The 18,858-nt window shown below is 35.3% G+C and overlaps 1 protein-coding gene and 1 long non-coding RNA gene across 2 annotated transcripts in view; both read left to right on the top strand.

Annotated features, from left to right (window-relative positions):
- GPC6 (glypican 6) overlaps positions 1 to 18,858 on the top strand; it is a 1,186,177-nt gene that overhangs the window by 75,512 nt on the left and 1,091,807 nt on the right. The window lies entirely within an intron of this gene.
- LOC116551178 lies at positions 8,386 to 16,993 on the top strand. Its single transcript, XR_004268753.1, has 3 exons — positions 8,386 to 9,430; positions 14,484 to 14,493; positions 16,981 to 16,993. It is a non-coding gene; the product is annotated as an uncharacterized LOC116551178 (long non-coding RNA).

An 18,858-nucleotide genomic window follows, 5' to 3' on the forward strand; every position in this document is an offset into this window, starting at 1 on the left:
AGTGAAAGAGGTATCCTAGTTTCTATTGGTAACCAATTGTAGAATTTTTCTTATATTTAATTAACTATTCATTCTGAATTGGAGAAAAAAAGATTTGACAGATATATATTTTAACATTTTGACAGATGTTGTATTTATGGCAGTAGTACAGATGTAATTCCTGGTATGGGTGAAATTATAGCCATATGTGTACCCAATCAACTTAAATCCTGCCTGCAAAAAGTGAATCATGTACTCTTACTGTTATTTCACAAGTATATATTAATATATCACTATCTGGCTCTTTAAGTAATTCAGATTTTATGATGAATCTAATGGATAGTGGGATGAAATTTATCCTTGCATAGTAATCTTAACCACATAGGAAGTTCAATCAGTGGTTATTTAGTGTGCAAGGGGAAAAGTTAATATTCAAGGTACTTTAAAACAGTTATTACAATACTACTAATTATAAATCAATCATAACTATGCAAAGAGCATAAAGTTAGATTGGCTCTTTCTATTAACAACATCATATTAACTCAGCATGAGTTTATATATACGATTGAGGATGGTTTTAAAAAGTCAGTATGTAAATGTTATATACCGGACATACTCTTTGATCAACTACTAAGAGTAGTGAGGTGTATGGTAAACTTTTATAATAATACTTATTTTTATGACAAAAGATCTTTTGAGATCTATTATAAAACTATGGTGACTCTGTTAAAAATATATTATATTTTTGCCCGGACCTGGTGGCTCATGCCTGTAATCCCAGTACTTTGGGAGACCGAGGTGGGTAGATCACAAGGTCAGGAGTTCGAGACCAGCCTGGCCAACATGTTGAAACTCTGTCTCTACTAAAAATACAAAAATTAGCTGGCCACGGTAGCTAGCACCTGTAATCCCAGCTACTCGAAAAGCTGAGATAGGAGAATCTCGTGGACAAGGGAGGTGGAGCTTGCAGTGAGCTGAGATTGTGCCATTGCACTCCAGCCTAGGCTACAGAGTGAGACTTTGTCTAAAAAAAAATGTATCTCTCTCTCTCTCTCTCTCTCTCTCTATATATATATATATATATATATATCTCATATATATATATTTATATATTTTTTATGTATAAATTAATGCATATGTTAATTAGCTAGATTTAATCATTTTACAAACATATTGTACACTGTAAATATATACAGCTTCATCACCAATTTAGAAAAAGAAAATAGATCAATTGAACAATGATTGTTGTTAGACAAATAGCTACTCGAGGGCATAGCTGATAATTACATATCCTTAGTGACAGAAGCAACTGGTGCATGGTAAGTCCTCTGACAGTGGTTGAAATTGTTGAGCCAAATTTAAATAACTGGATCGATAGCCATGTGTTATTTATTTATTTATTATATAGAGATGGAGTCTTGCTCTGTTGCCTAGGCGAGAGTACAGTGGGGTGATCTTGGCTCACTGCAACCTCTACCTCCTGGGTTCAAGCAATTCTCCTGCCTCACCCTCCCGAGTAGCTAGGATTACAGGCACACATCATCACAACTGACTGATTTTTGTATTTTTAGCAGAGATGGGGTTTTGCCATGTTGGGTAGGCTGGTCTTAAAATCCTGACATCAAATGACTCGCCTGCCTCGGCCTCCCAAAGTGCTGGGATTATAGGCATGAGCTATTGCACTCAGCCTCCATGTGTAATTTAATTTCTGAAACTTTGTTACACATAATAGGACTGCATTTATAATCTTAAATTTTATGGCTAAGAAAATATTAGGAACGAAACAAACTGCAACAATGTTTTATATGTATTTAGTTTATTTCAGTGGGAATACTGATCATCATTGTAGGATCATAATTGAATAATTTATCCTCTTAAACATTCCCATTTGAGAGAATGCTGGTCCATTCATTCAGTCAGTCAGTCATCCATTTTTTGATTTAATGTGCACTTAATGAATCGGTACTTCTTTGAGCAAACTACTGTAGTAGAACAAAATACTAAACTGAAACAATGAACTGGAAAATACAACAGATCCAAATATTTTCTTCCTGTCAAAGAGATCTTTATTTCTTTTCAGAACACCATGCTGCCTGTGGGCATATTGGACACAAATAATTCTTGTTTACAATATAAATAATATGCTTTTTGAAAAGAATTTAAAGGGGCTGGATGTTACAAATTGTGACTTTTTAAATTAAAAAGTCAACATTTTGGTAGGTAAATATCTTTATTTTCATGATTAAAAATGACTTTAAAAACATTCATTTTACTGTAAGACTGGAAATATAAACATAGCAGTAATTCATGATATTGCTATTTTTTGGTTAGCATGAATATACACATTCATGCTTGTTCTCATTTTGGATAAGTGATTCTAATAGCATTATATATTCCAAACCACTTTAAAAGCATTCTGTCTACATATTATAATACAAAATACAATGTATTTATATACATATTTTTCTAACTTAGTTGAAAGCATAAGTTAGAAAAACGATTCTAGTTTAATAGCATTTCATGTTTTAAACATATTTTAAACTATAATTGGTGGAGGCAATTTAAAGTATATATGCTTTAGTATAAAAGTCATCACACAGCAAATATATTAACTTGGGAAAAACATACAGAACCACAACAAGCTATCATTATTTTCATGATGCCATAATTTTGTTATTTTTGTTTTTATAAATACAGAAGAAAAGCAGTCCTGAAGGGTTTGGCAGTCATGTGGTGATATAATATACGTATTAATGTTATATGGTGTAATAGCTATTGTTTCTTGATGGTTCTTCTTTATTTAGACATAAATGCCAATGTAAATCAGTTTGCCTGGGACAGTTCTGGTTGACACTTGTTGTACCTTGTAAATTGTTAAGAGCATCTACTTGTATTGTAAAAAGGGACCTGTTTTGGATGATTAAATGTGTGGTCACTGCCATTATAGAGCATTTGTAAGAAAGGTTGTTTGTGAATGAACTAGTTGTGAAAGTTGTCAACTCCTCCCTAGATTCCTAGGAAGCCTGACTTGACTAGTTACTATGGTAACATAGTACTATGTGAATAAACATATCAGACAGTCTCACAGAGTTGTAGATGTCCAAATCCCCATCTCAGTCTTTCTTGTAAATGGTGATCTGGCTTTTACTTGGTTACTGTCTGTGATCAAATAGAAACGACAGCCTCCTTCTGCTTCTCATTGGTATTTGTCAGTGCTCAGGAAAGAGGGTGCAGCTGGAGGAACCATGTAAAAAACAATGCAGCTAATTGTTTCCAGTGAAGAAACTCCTTCTTCCTACTTCCTTCTCCATCAGTTCTGGAGAGCTTGGGGTTTTGACTTTTTCGTTGAAGCCTCTGCCAGGTCCATCTCCATGGACAGAGCAAAACCAGAATCACCCTCAGGAGGCATTTTGGAAATGCAACACTAACATTTCTGTATGACTCTGTTGAGTGGGTGTCATGACCTTGTAGTGCTTGGATATTAAAGTAACTAGACTTTCTGCATTGCTCAGAGATGTCTTTAATCCTTAAAGCCCTTCAAATATCCTTTAAACCAGTCCCGTAAGTGAAAATCCTGTATATAATTTTCCAGGTTTGGAAAATAAGTCTACTATATATTGAAAATTATTTTTCCATGGTTTTGTTATACAGTAAACTTTTTGAAAATGCAACTACCATGTAAGTGGAAACAAGACTCTACTTGGTTGCTTTCCATATTTTACCAAGCATTGTGTGCTGTTCAAACAAACCATAATATGATGGCTACACTGCTTTTGGTATTTGAATAACTGATATGACACATTGCATTGTATCTCTCTTCTCATTATCTTCTTGGCCTAAGCATTTACCTTCTGAACTACTATTATTTTATTATAAACAATTTTTACAAACTATAAAATCCTTTTATGGTTTATACTGTAATGAGGACTTTTTTTCTAATGAAAAAATATTGAGTAGGTAGATTATATTATCTAATAATGTAATATATATTCTGATATAAAAAGGAAGAGTTGGATCTCCAAGGATTAAGTGCTATTGCATCATCACTGCCTGTGGAATCCAGACATTGCGCTACACCTGGCCCTAAAGTCAGACCTCCAGCATCAGACAGGATAGAGCACTACCAGCTGGGTCTCACTATGTCTATGGAGGAAATTTGGACACCTTTTCTATTTCTGGAAGGCTCTGACATTCAGATAATTCTTTTGCAAGGAATGATACGTTTACCTGCATTCATTTTACATTTTTCCTGTGGGAGCACACAGAAGAAACCAACATTTCCTTTCCTGTGATGATCCTTCAGCTATTTGAATATAGCTGGCATTCACTTTATTCTCCCAGCACTCTTGTGAATGTTTTCAGAGCCTGGGACTCATCTTCAGTCATTGGGGGAGACTATTCCGTTTCAGACATAGGACATTATGCCTTTACTATTGCAAATAAAGACACTGCCCCTTATTTATGTGTTGGTTCTGGTAATCCCATAATAGTGTTGGCTTACACTGCTTTAGAAATCAACCAAGCCCTACACAGTCTATTGCAATTGCTGTAGTTGAACTATGCTTCCTTTAAATGCATGATTAATTTTGTGATCTCTGGAACTCCATAGAAGCCTAGAGACATAGATTCTTTGTAAACAAACAATTATTAAAGAAAAAGATATCACCTTGACCCCTATACAGTGCCAGTTTTCCATCCTGTACTATAACCTGGATTGGTAAAAAGGTATTGGTGGAAGTAATGACAGAATCCAAATCTGATGGAGACTCATTGTCTAAGAATCAGTAAATTATGTGTTCTTCCAGCTTCTCACCTGGTGTCGTTAACTACTGAGGGTACAAAGGCAAGATGGATCTTTGGGGTAACAGACAGAAGCAATTTTAGCTCCTGATGGGAGGTGAAAAAAAAAAGAAGTTAAAAAGAAAATGCACACCTCAATAGAATAACTGAAAACAAAGTTATGGAGAGTTATATGAGTAATAAACAACTCATTCGGAAAGTTACTTTGACTTACAAAGTACTTAAGCAGCCTAATTACGTAGTCATTTCACATCCACCTTATGTGAAATTGGCAGTAGCAAACCAACAGCTTCTCTTTTTTTCTTTTCGTGTTCCAGAGTCTTTGGAAAACAGTCACTTTTTTCTCTGATAGATTTGAATTATCTCTTTTGTTGAAATTGATTTGTGTTACTGCTTTTCATTTTTCAGCAGATTTTCTCATTATTCGTTTCTATCAAAGTGCCAATAGATCCTGAGAACAGGATACACTGATGTGCCGCGTGTATGGTGTGCATTAAAGTGCCTTATTCCCAAGTCAACTTTCTTCCATATTGTGAGTTGTATATGTATACCTATGGCTTGCTATTTTGAGTTTTAAATTATTTAAGCAAGAAAGCCTGAAACTAAATTCCAGTGGTTTATTAATTTTAATTTAGTCTGGTAGCTTTTCCATATCCTTTCTTTTTTTTTCTTTAAAGATTGTCATAATTTTACATAGCCTTGTGATTGCTTTGAAAAGGCTGTGGTGTTCTTCCATCATTAGACGACAATTTTCTTTCCTAGTTTGGTAACTTACTTTAAGTTCTTAAGTCAATATGCCTATAGCGAGCCATTTATTGAAGGGATGTTCATTGCAAATAGCACGGCCAATTAAATGAGGAATAATTGGCTTAGCTGAGCACCTTGAAATCCTTCTCTGGTTTAGAATACTGCAGAAACTCAACAGTTCTTTCTCATGCTGGCCTGCGATTCTGCTTTCTTTAAAACCTGATGTGCCTAAGTAGATTTAGCCTACCAGTAGATGGTTTAATTTGATTTTAATGATATTCTATTTGGCTCTATAAACTGTACTGAAGCCAGCTCTGCCACGCAGTTAAAAATGTAATGTATTCTATAATGGGATTAGGTGATAATGAAAGCAGATATTAGAGACATAACAATTTTCATATTTAATAGAGAAGCAATGTGTTCTAGGTAATGAAGTTAGGACTTTAACATGACATTGTCAGCACGTGTTAACTCTATGTTTTGGAAGGCTGTTTTTTTAGATCTAAGTAAACGTAATTCAAAATGCCCCTATATTTGTTTATGTGTTAGATGCTTGTTTGTTTTGTTTTACCCATAATAACTTCCAGGATCATTTATTTGGCAGAGCCTCAGAATAAAAACAACCCAAACCAACAAAACGTACAACAACTAAGAACTAATAAAATATTTGAAGCTTGAAACTGTGGAAATGAGATAATGGGTTTCTTCCTTGGATAACTACGACCAGTCTATTATTTGAATGGCAAACAGCTAAGCAACATTTGTATACAATCTTTTGAAGTAAGACAGGAACATTTTTCATGAGTTTTTCAACCATTAGTTGGAATATTTGAGATCACTTTAAAGTGTGACAGTAACAGACAATAGCATGAAACTCCTGAGATGACCAGCAGCATAGCCTTTAGCCAATTTGTGTTCATTTAAAAATATGCTTTTATTAAATAATTAGTATGTGGGCCGGGCGCGGTGGCTCACGCCTGTAATCCCAGCAATTTGGGAGGCCGAGGCGGGTGGATCACGAGGTCAACAGATCGAGACCATCCTGGTCAACACGGTGAAACCCCGTCTCTACTAAAAATACAAAAAATTAGCTGGGCATGGTGGCGCGTGCCTGTAATCCCAGCTACTCAGGAGGCTGAGGCAGGAGAATTGCCTGAACCCAGGAGGCGGAGGTTGCGGTGAGCCGAGATCGCGCCATTGCACTCCAGCCTGGGTAACAAGAGCGAAACTCCGTCTCAAAAAAAAAAAAATAATAATAATTAGTATGTCTAGGCACTTTATTGTGAAAATTGGAAATTTCTCCTTATCCACTCCAGTGTAACTGGTGTAGTCTTCTGTATATACCCTCTATACATTTTCTATCATATATAAGCATACATATAATAGATTTTTTTGAAAAAAGACAGGATCTCGATATATTGCCCAGGCTGGAGTGCAGTGGGTATTCACAGGTACGATCATAGTGTATTATGGCCTAGAATTTCTGGGCTCAAACAATCCTCCTGCCTCAGCCTCCCAAGTAGCTGGGACTACAGGCATGTGTCATGGTGCCGGGCTTAAAATGTTGTCTTCTAAAAATTATACAAATGACAGAATTATATTACATGTACTGTTCTCCAAATAGCTATTTCACAAACAATGCACTATGCAACCTTTTCTATGTACTGTGCAAAATATCAGGCACATATTTTATTTTTTCTAATGAATGCCTAGGATTACATTGTAGATATGAACTTCATGCTTACCTTTAGTTTGTTCTTGGTTGTTTTCCAATTTTAAGTTTGAAGTTTGATGCATTTACATTGAAGCAAGTGAACTCTATTCTGGTTTTCCTACCTCTAAAATGTCTTTTGTTGATGGTTCTGATATCTCCAGAGATAAACAAATACATTTTGTAGGCCAGCAGAATTGCAAAGAAGAATTGTTTTCTTTTTGGCTTTTTTTTTCTCAATGATTTCTTTTATCCCTGGAAATAATACAATGTAATGCATCAAATATGTAGTTGACACATGCTTTCAAATCAAGCCATTGTAGGTGAGACTGGCCTAGAAAACAGATCAAAATCAAAGTGATCACATCAATTAAGCACAGCAATGCACCCTCTTACAGTGAAAGTAGTTCAGAGCAATTCATGAAGGACAAAACATGGTTAGGCTAAGGATTAGGAACAGATGACCAGGCTGGGGAAATATAGTTACTATCTTATAGTCCCCACATGATATTCTTGTGTTTTTCACCCTCCAACCCCCTGTAAAATGGCAACACGTAGACCATCAGTTCTGTCTTTGGTAGGAGAATTGGACTGGAATTTAGGAGACCTTAGTTGCCTTGTTTAGCTACTATCAAAGGCAAATAAAGTTGCATAAGCATAACTGTAGCAGAGAATGCAAGAGAATGGAGTTCAGGAAAAAAAATTAGGGCCTAATTAGATAGGAAACAAGGTGGTGGGGGGGTGTGGGTGTGCGTGCACACGCTGAGAAATGAGGAGGCTGCTTTTGATGTTATATAGAAAATCATTTTATAGAAGAAGATTGGTCTGGGATTAAATTGTAAAGCCAAAAGTTTACATAGCTAGACTAATTCGTTGTGTTTTTTGTTTTGTTTTGTTTGCTTGTTTTTTGGTGACTCAGTTCTGAAGTTGATGAGAACCTAGACTTGTATGTCATAGCAGTAGAAATAGGGAAGAATTTGAGGGTATGCATGTTCAAAGTTGAAAACAGCATATTGCTGGTTTGAAAGATGGTTAAAGAGCTTTAATTTCCTAATTATTTTGATGGATGAGAAAGAGGGAAGGTTTTTTTGTTTTTTTTTTGGCAGCTAGCTATGTCCTTTTTAAAAACAAGTTGTTTGATTTTTTTTAAGATCTCAATTTTAAAACATTACATCCTTTTAAAACAATAAATTAAGTTTTTATTTATTTAAATAGATATGTTGTTCGTTATGAACAGGATGTTACTGTGAAGTTGTGTGAAGATTTTCTTTCTTTTGCTTTGCCATAAAAAATGAATATGATCATATTGTGGGTAATTGTCTTAACCATAATTATAGCTCTGTTTTCTAGGGAAACAATGAAGTATATTCTTAGAATAAAATAAGTTTAGAAAATACTCTTTAATCATCCCAGTGCAATTATATTCATTATTTATTTTGCTTTTTAAATCAGTAAATTATTAGCTACTGAAAATTATAATTACTGCCAATTAATAGATAAGGCTCTACATATTCAATCATTTAATTAATAATATTACTTTTTTATTTTACAAGTAAATCATTCAGTTTTGGAAATTTAAGTCAACAAATAAATATTAATATTCTTTATAGAATGTTACATTATTTAAGACTAAAAGTGTACCTAAGTTTGGCTGTTGTGAAGTTTTAAAAATGCATATGCTTTTATTTTAAAAGGTATTAATATTATATATTATTAGGATATTATATGAGCAAACATGTTTTCTTCAATTTTTTTAACCGTGTATGTAGTCAGTCATTACTAAGAGTGAATAGGGAGTCACTGCTCCATCCCCTTATCTGTGCATACCACTGTTCTGCAGACACTTTGGTGATGATATATAGGATCAAGATGTTTGGACAAAGAGCCTGTTTCCTGATCCCCTAGCTAATGTGTGTATATGTGAAAAAAATAAATAACATTCATATGTGTGCTGTCTTTTGTTCATAATCAAAGCAGTCTCAATGATTTTCTCACAGGGGTGCTCTCTTGTATATATTTGAGGACACTGTCAGATTTTTAAATCCAGGCTTAGAATAGTGACTATAACCAGGTTTATCTTCTTTTTTGCATCCATGGTATATTTCTTCTAAACTGTACCCAAATTCATTATCAGAATTTCTTTTAACGAAGTGCTTCAGCTGTAACCTTCAGTTGATGAACTTTGCTCTTTAAGTGGAGACTTTTAAAATTCATAATCTAGACTATTACCAAGCAGAGAGCTTGAAGATAGTCCATTGTCCAGTATAGAAATGAAATTGACATTCATACCTAGGTTTCCTAATGTATGGGTATATGTCATTATCCATTCATGGAATGCCTTTCATACTTTTCATATACATCAAGGTAAATGTCTGAGACACAAAGGTGTCCAATATTTCCTTAATCTCAAGGAGCTCATAATTAAGTGTTACAGGAGAACACACAAACAAATTATTGTGCAGTTAGATTAAAGCTATTAGGTATAATGTGAAAACATGCTCTAGGGCATAAAGGGAAAACATGGTGAGAGTGTTTGTACTCTAAACTGCTGTCATCATTGGAAAACAGCAGCCTTTAAACTGAATAATTTCTTTAGCAATCACTAGATAATAGTTAAAATAAAATAACCATCTCTTACATGGTTTATCACATGCTAGGCACCTACAAGTATTTACTTATCAAACACCTCTTTAAAATTAGCTTTATACCAAAGCATTTTACTTTGGTAAATCAGAGCTCATGAGTCTTTTCTCCAAATCAACAAATCAAAATCTTACAATGTTATGAGGAACTCATGGATTAAATGTTTGTTTCATTGCTCAACATACATTTTAAAGTATTTTGCTTTTCTGAGAAGGCGTCATACCTTGTTTTCATTTAATTTCCACAGCATATACACTTAGTGCTTAAGCTGTCATTATCTGATCTGCATTTGAGGAGCAAGCTCTGTTAGCACTGTGAGCCATTCTCATTTGCAAGTCAATCATTTTGACAGTGCTTCCAAGTAGGTAGACCTGTATGATAAATGTTAGGGGAGGTTTAGAAATGTAATGGGAGAGGCGGTCCCATTCTTATCCTTTGTGTTACTTATAATTGGCTGACTTTTAACACATTCATGGGGTGTTTTATACGTGGTCCTGCATTTAGAAATCAAATTCATATTGTAGCAATTCTTTTATTAGCATTTTCTTTCCTATTAAGAATTTGAATGTGCACATACCAAGTCATTTAACCCTGCCTAGGCATCCTTTATCATTGAACATATTTGATAAACTTATCAGGCACCTCAATCAATGTTTTTCTGAACAGAAAACATGCCTTAATATTAACCTTTGCAACCAGAAATTTGGAGACAGCTATGCTTTTATTATTTGGAGACCTCCCATACTTCAATGTATGTTGCTTGTGGTTGCCTTAGTTTGTTGGATAACCAGACCCTTCTTTGAATTCACCGTATGCGTGTGATTAATGTACATCTCACAAAACTTTTCTTTATCCACAGCCTAAGATTTTTATGAGATGTGCTTTTCTGTTTTGTTTTGTTTTGTTTTGTTTTATGTTTCTATTGTTTTCTGAGTTGGATTAATGAAAGCTTTTATTCTGAAGGAAGGGAAATCCCCATGGAATCAATGCTGAACCGCTGTGGTTCTTACATTTTCTTTTTTATTGACTTTATCAGCCAACTGAGTGGATCATGGTAAATTCTCAATTGGTTTTGTTAAAACTACCAGTAGAGAGTGAATCACATGGAGTAGGCTTGAACCTTAATTGAAATCCAACGTCAAGTATTTCCTGTCTCTCTTTTTTCATTTTGGAGTTTCTTTTGTTTGCTCCTGTGCTATGATAAGCTCATCTGCGACTTCAGCACTTTGGAAGAGATTTTTTACAAAGGAGGTGAGGATGCCAGAGGAATGGTGAATGGCAAGGAAAAACACTCACTCTTAATGCTTTTTGTTATTCTCATATCCTTTTGTCCCATAAAACATACCTTTTCTCCAGTGAATTCAATTCTTGTTATGTGGCACTGCCATTTTACGAAGGAAGACTAGCCAGAGAATTTCCGATGGATGCCAAAGAGATGGAGTGGTACTTTATATTTCGTAGGTGATTGATAGGTTTAGTGTCTTGTATGTAGAAAGTGGACACATAAAGTAGAGCAGCTTATTTGAGACTCTTGTTCCTCCCTCCATAACCAAGGAGATTATAGGAAGCATTCTAGTTCGCAGAATGGTTCATAAATATGTGGCACGTGTTTTGTTGATTGGCTGGCTTTTGTTGTTTGATACTAACGGACCAAAAAAAAAAAAAAAAGCAAATTTCTATTTTGAATAATGGGGTGAATGAATAATAAGACTAATATAGTTCTTTTATGTGACAAATTTTAGATAACTTGATTTAATTGGGAATAACATTTTCTAACAGAAGAATCTTGAGATTCCAGTTCAACATAGTAGCATAAGCAAATATGTTTATTTCTGTACTCTTCTGAATATCTAAGACTAAAATAAGGGGGAGAAAAGGATAGGAACACACATGAATAAAGAGGATTGGAGAGGAGGTATCAGTTAGAAATGTTATGATAGCAAAAGACCTGTAACCAACCCAAATGCCCATCAATGATAGACTGGACAGGGTAAATGTGGCACATATACACCATGGAATACTATGCAGCCATCAAAAATGATGAGTTTGTGTCCTTTGTAGGGACATGGATGAACCTGGAAACCATCATTCTCAGCAAACTGACACAAGAACAGAAAAGCAAACACTGCATGTTCTCACTCATAGGTGGGTGTTGAACAATGAGAACACATGGTCACAGGGAGGGGAACATCACACACTGGGGTCTATCGGGGGAAATAGGGGAGGGACAGCAAGGGGTGGGGAGTTGGGGAGAGATAGGATGTGGAGAAATGCCAGATATAAGTGAAGGGGAGGAAGGCAGCAAATCACACTGCCATGTGTGTACCTATGTAACAATCTTGCATGTTCTTCACATGTACCCCAAAACCTAAATTGCAATTTAAAAAATAAAGAAATGCTATGAATTTATGGATAACAGCAATTAGAACTATGCGTTTCTAGAGCAGAAAAAAGTTGCATACCTAGTGCTTGCAGGGGGAGGTGCCAACAAGCAGGAAGAAGAGTGATGATTCAGAACCTGGGAGAGGACAGCAATTGGCAGTGTGAGGAAGTGCGGAAGCCAGGTGTGAAATCTGGGGCAAAACAAGGAATTTTGTTCAAAGTCTAAGTGGGGGTTATTATAGCTTTGCTGTATGTTATAGTTTTGCTAAATGTTATAAATGTAGCTATATGTCATAGCTTTCCCTGCATGAGCGGACACTGACTATGGGAGTGCCCTTACCCTAGTCAGAGTGAGGTTTATTCTATTGAGAGATTGAACGTAGAGAGGTTCTATACATTGGAACACCATGCACAGCTGAGGATGGAGTCTCAAAATACACAGTGAGATATCCCATCAATTACTTCCAATATCATCAGCAGACAGGCCTAATAACTACCCCCTCACAAATCTCTACGGATAAGTGAAAGCTAATTTGCTGGAGAAACTGGCTCCAGAGGAAAGAGATGGTGACATTCGAAGAGTCATCACATTTGAAAATCTGTTCACTCTGCATTGAAACCTTTTGGATGACGAGCAACAGGCCTTGTGCATAGTGTTCCTGGCTTTTTATTTTCTCACTTGTAAATATATATAAGAATCACCGAGTGTTTGGAGTGTGATCTGACAAGAAATAAATATGCCACAAGAAGGGGAAAACCCGCTATAAAGGAATTTGGAGAAACTAAATTAATATGTATGGATCAGATAAAATGATTTAAATAAGCAAGAGAGAATGTTAACTTACAGAAATAAAAGTTGCATACACAAAAATAATGTGATTCTATTACTGTCAAAACTGTTGAAGAATAAGAGAGACCTTGTGAAAATGAAAAAATTGGAGGCAGAAGTAAAATAAAGCAGTAGAAGCAATTGAACATTAAGGAAGGATTCTAGAGAATAGAACAAGGAGAACATATAGTATACAACTTATACAGTTTTCAGAAAAAGGGCAGAGCAAATAAAATAATAAAATAAGTTAATAAAATTAAGTTCCAGGACTGAAGGAAAGGTGGTTCCCTATGCCAAATGCATTGTGAAATTAATGAAAAATGGCTAGGAACATTATCACAAATTTCAGAACCCTAGGCATGAAGACCAGATCACAGAGCCCTCTAGTTGAGAAAAATACATATGTGGTATATGAAAGATTAAGAATCCAAGTGACATATATCCATAGGATATACGTGCAGCAATATGAAAACTAGAAGTGAAAGAAATATACAAAATAATAGCTGTTGGACAGCTCTAGGGAACAATAAATCCAAATTGGAGCATTTGCACTGAGGTCCCCAAAAATGTAGATCAATTGATATCTTTGATCATATGAAAATTCATACTGAAAGTGGTTTTAAAGTTGGAGAATTTAGGATTCTAAGCAAAGGAGAAAAAGACAGGCAACTGTTAAATTCAGGAAAAATACAAAGTTTTACAAGAAGGGAAATATCCTAATAGACTATTTGGCTTATCAGAGAAAATATATATTCATAATAATGCAAATATTGCCTAATACCTTTTAAAGGTAAAATTTTATATTTCTCCCAGAATAACTGACTCTTAAGAGTTATACATTTCCTTCTAGTTATTAAGGAGTAATAAATTACCAACTATATTCTTTTAACTACATTTTAAAGTGATTCTCTTATATGCATTCATTTTTTAAACGTGTAGCTATTTATTAAAGACAATGCTCAAAGTAAAGGGAAGGGCTTCAGTCATTAGAGAAAAACAAATAGTATTCTTAAACTACTGGAATCAGAATGTTTTGGGAGGAAATGAATTATCTTGTTACCGATAGATATTTCAGGATTTTAAATGATATTAAGTGTATGGACTAAGTGGTATTGTTTATGTAAGAATACTGTGACTTTCACAAATAATGATAACCAACTGAGAATACTTTTTTGGCGAAGTGTGTATACACACACAGACACACACATACACACGTATATATGCTATTGTTAAAATATAAATTAAATTTGGGCGTGTGTGTGTGTGTGTATATATTAAACTGCAAAACAAAATTCTGTAACTTTCTTTTCTATTCAACTATTTACACTTTACAAATAAGAACTGGTATCCAACACATCTTCATGGCTGAGTACAGAGTGATTTTTAAGACAGGTGAAGTATTGTGTTTCTCATTGCTAGTTCAGCTAATTATATTTTAACAATAGCAATTTTAAAAATTGCAATGGTTTTGCTTTTTTTCTCTATTCGGCACCATGCTGGTTATAAATGAAAAGGTTCACTTTAAAATTTTTTCTGCAATATGCTTGATTGTTGATTTCCAGGTCAGCATCTAGTCTATCAAAGCTTCATGGAGTGATAATTTATGCTTATAATGGACAGTCTATTTAAAACTATGATGAGGTCACTCTGTCTTAAGCAGCTGAAGTACTGTATCCCATTCTCTCACTTCCTCAGAATTGCATCACGTTGGTTTGCTAATTTTCCAGCTTTAAGGACTGTGTTTTGTTCAAATAAAACTTCAGCCTTCCCACTGCCTAATTTATTGCTAGCAGTTCACATTTCATTAATTGGGTGCCTGATTTATTAGGCAAATCACATTGCTTGCTTTCTTCCCTCCCCTCCTTCCATTTTCCTTCTGCTGCCCTTTTTCAGGTACAGGAACGATTTCTCTTTCCCGAGTGATGTTTTCCTCTCTTATTTCCTGGATTTGAGGGCTCTAATATAGTGCAGATTTTAAGTTTAACTAAAAAATCCTTCCCTGATTCCAGTGTCAAACACAGTATTTTTAAAACTGTAGTGGAATCAATATAGCACACTTTCCAGCAATAACAATAGAATCAGAGATTCAGAGATTTAGGGTTGAAATGGACCTTAGGATGTGTTTACTTTAAACTCATCAAGTTCAAAAAAAAAAATTCTTAAAGGAGGGGCATTTATATTTCTCTCTAGAAAATAGTAGCAAATGCAGCCATCTAATAAATAAAAGAAGTTGTCAATAAGGCACTGCCCCCAAATCCTCCATATCTGTGAGCAGACTAGACAACAAAAGCCAAGTGCCCCAATCTTTTACTAAGAATTCTCAGCCCATTTCAACATCTAGTGTGAGACCAGCGTTGGCCACCTACTGAATGGGCTTTCTGGTGGAGTTACATCTAGTATTGCAGAACTTCTCAAATTCTCTGTGGTGATGAATCAGTCTTCCTCTTCCTGCCTTCTTCCCCCTCCTGTACCTCCTGCTCACTTTTTTCTTCCAATCCATTGCAGATTGATTCTTTCATAAAATACAGCTAAATTAATTTGTAAAATTGTATACAAAGACACAAAAAATGCATGCCCCCAATTTTTATTATTAGATCTAATAGACAAGAAAACATTGACTTGCAACCAAAATTTCTCAGTTTATTCTTTTTTAAAACTTTTAAGTTCATGGGTACATGTGCAGGTTTGTTACGTAGGTAAACGTGTCATGGAGTTTGTAGTACAGATTATTTTATCACATAGATATCAGTAGTAGTAGCCATGAGTTATTTTTCCTCATCTTCTCTCTCCTTCTCCACCCTCCAATAGGCCCCAGTGTGTGTCATTCCTCTCCATGTGTCCATGTGTTTTCATCATTTAACTTATGAGTGAGAACATGCAGTATTTGGAAGCAGAAGATATAAGTTAATTCTTCCTTTCTTTTTGAGATGGAGTCACGCTCTATCGCCAGGCTGGAGTGCAGTGGCAGGATCTTGGCTCACTGTAACCTTCCCCTCCCAGTTTCAAGCGATTCTCCTGCCTCAGCCTCCCAAGTATCTGGAACTACAGGCACGTGTCACCATGCCTGGCTAATTTTTTGTATATTTAGTTGAGACAGTGTTTCACCATGTTGGCCAGGATGGTTTCCATCTCCTGAGATCGTGATCTGCTTGCCTAGGACTCCCAAAGTGCTGGGATTACAGGAGTGAGCCACCATGCCCGGTTGTTAATTCTTAGTATCTGTACTTATTCTTAGTGTCTGGAACAAAACAGTTGAGTTTGAATAACGCTACTCTACTTTGCTACATTTGATGACCATGTAATGGGCTTTCCATTTAGTTTGTGCTGAGATTGGACGCATCTCAAATATTTGGCAATACAAATGATTTCTTCATATTTTCTGTTTTGGGGGCTATTTTTAGGCATATTTTAATGTCAGATTATATATACTAAATTCATTATGTAATGTAAATTTCACTGTAGTCAACTCATCAAAGTTGCTTTACTAATATTTTTATTACAGTGATCATTATATAGTTAAGAAATTTATGGTAGGATCATTGATGATGCATTATATGTGGACAGACTTATTAATAGGAAAAGAGTGTGATGCATGTGTGTGTGATACATGTGATATATATCAGTTTTCAGCGCTTACACCAGTGGCCTCTCACAGCATGGTCTTTCCTGTCTTTTTTCTTTTCCTCATTTTTCTTTCTTTCTTGCCATCCAATCTTCTACCTCATTTCTTCATGAGCCTTTCATGGTATTGTTAGGATGGGCATCAGCTGCCAGTTTTCACCTGTCTTCTATCTCCAGATCCCATTTTGTGTGACATTAGCAAGTTTCACCTCCTCAACAGGACTGTCCGTGTGTGGCCCTTCTTCATGCTGTTTTACTAACATTAGAGATTTGTTAATTCAGTATGGAGTAACTTGATAAATATTTGGGATAAAAAGAGGAATGCAGGGACCCTGCACCCAAGGCTTTAGAGTTTGGTAGGAGACAGATAGTAGATAAATTGTTAATAGTAACTGTGATAGTCTTTATAAAGGATGATGAGGACATAAAAGAGGGAGCAGGTAGTTTGCATTGGAAATAAGTCAAGAAAAACTTCATTAAAGTATGCCAGTTAGTAGAACCCCACTAAATAGAAAAGTTTGGAGGTTCCACAAAAAAAATAAAAATAGAGCTACCATATGCTCCAGCAGTCCCACTTCTGGGTATATACCAAGAGGAAAGGAAAACTATTGTATTAAAGGGGATACCTGCAGAATCGTGCTTGTTGCGGCCCTGTTCACAATAGCCAAGATTTGGAAGCAACCTAAGTGTTCATCAGCAGGTGAATGGATAAAGAAAATGTGGTACACATGCACCTTAAAGTACTCTTCAGTCATAAAAAAGAATAAGATCCTGTCATTTGCAACAACATGGGTAGAACTGAAGATCATTATGTTAAGTGAAATAAGCCAGGCAGAGAAAGACAGACATCAACATATTCTCCCTTGTTTATGGAGTCTAAAAATCCAAACAATTGAACTCATGGATACAGAGAATAGAAGGATGGTTACCAGAGGCTGGGAATAGTCATTTGCAGAGGGTATGGTAAACAGGTACAAAAAAAGATAGAAACAATGAATAAGACCTAGTATTTGATAGCAAAATAATTTAATTTAAAATAATTAAAAGAATATAATTGAATTGTTTGTAACACAAAGGACAGATACTTAGGGGGATGGATACCCCATTCTCCATGATGTGATTATTATGCATTGCATGCCTGAATCAAAATATCTAATGTACCTTGTGTGTGTGTATACATAATATATATATTTAATATATATATAGTTTAGCCATGTTAAGAGGATTAAGTATGATGTGCCTGTCTCATATGTGGGGGTTGGGTTGTAGTATATTTGAAGGCACATGGAATCTGAAAAAGGCATTGAAATGTGGAAATGTTAAGAGATTTCAGCTTTGGAAGTACGTGTTCAGACACCCACAGTTTATACAGCTTGAGTGGTGGCCTTTTGTTTTATCCTGTTTTTAGACCCCTCTAGTAGGAACCAAGTGTTATTTACTTTTTAAGACTCAACTGGAGCCAGCATGAAACCTATCCTTCTAATGTATTTTCCTGGAAAAAAACTAAAAAAGGGAATTCATTCACAGCAATTGAGCTATTAAAATTTTGAAGGCATTTGTCTATATTTTGGAAAACTTAGGAATATCTTTGGATGAAAGATGAAAAAGTTCCATGATTAGGAACATATCAGATATTAAGAAGGTGTTTCAGACCTAATTTATTTGGATTTGTATCGTAATAATTTCTAGCCAGTTAGTCCCCACAGAACCCCCCACAATAAAATTTAGAGGTAGTTTTTATATTGGTGTTTGGTTTTTGTACTTAATAGCTGTTTGTAGGAGCATATTTTTAATTTTTATGATTAATTTCGGTATTTTTAAGGCCTAATAGGGCTTTTGTGAAGGGTACATGCTTTATACTTCAGACAGTATGGATTTAATTTATCCCAACTTGAGCTGAGGAGTTAGGAATTCAGCTAGTAGCAATGGGCAGCTTATACTCAGTAAGGGAGGAACACGGGATGGGGTGGAGGCAGTGGGTGAGGCAGTGAGTAAGAATAACATGCTAGAAGAATAGGCAGTGGCCATTCTAAGGTGCTACATCTTGATTTTTAGGCTATAGGAGACTTTAAGAGGTGTTTTTTTTTGTTTCGTTAGAGTCTTATTTTGTCGCTGGGAGCCAGGCTGGAGTGCGGTGGCACAATCT

Source organism: Sapajus apella, unplaced genomic scaffold (genome assembly GCF_009761245.1).
Source record: "Sapajus apella isolate SASKATOON/1434 unplaced genomic scaffold, GSC_monkey_1.0 scaffold9, whole genome shotgun sequence".
Taxonomy (NCBI): domain Eukaryota; kingdom Metazoa; phylum Chordata; class Mammalia; order Primates; family Cebidae; genus Sapajus; species Sapajus apella.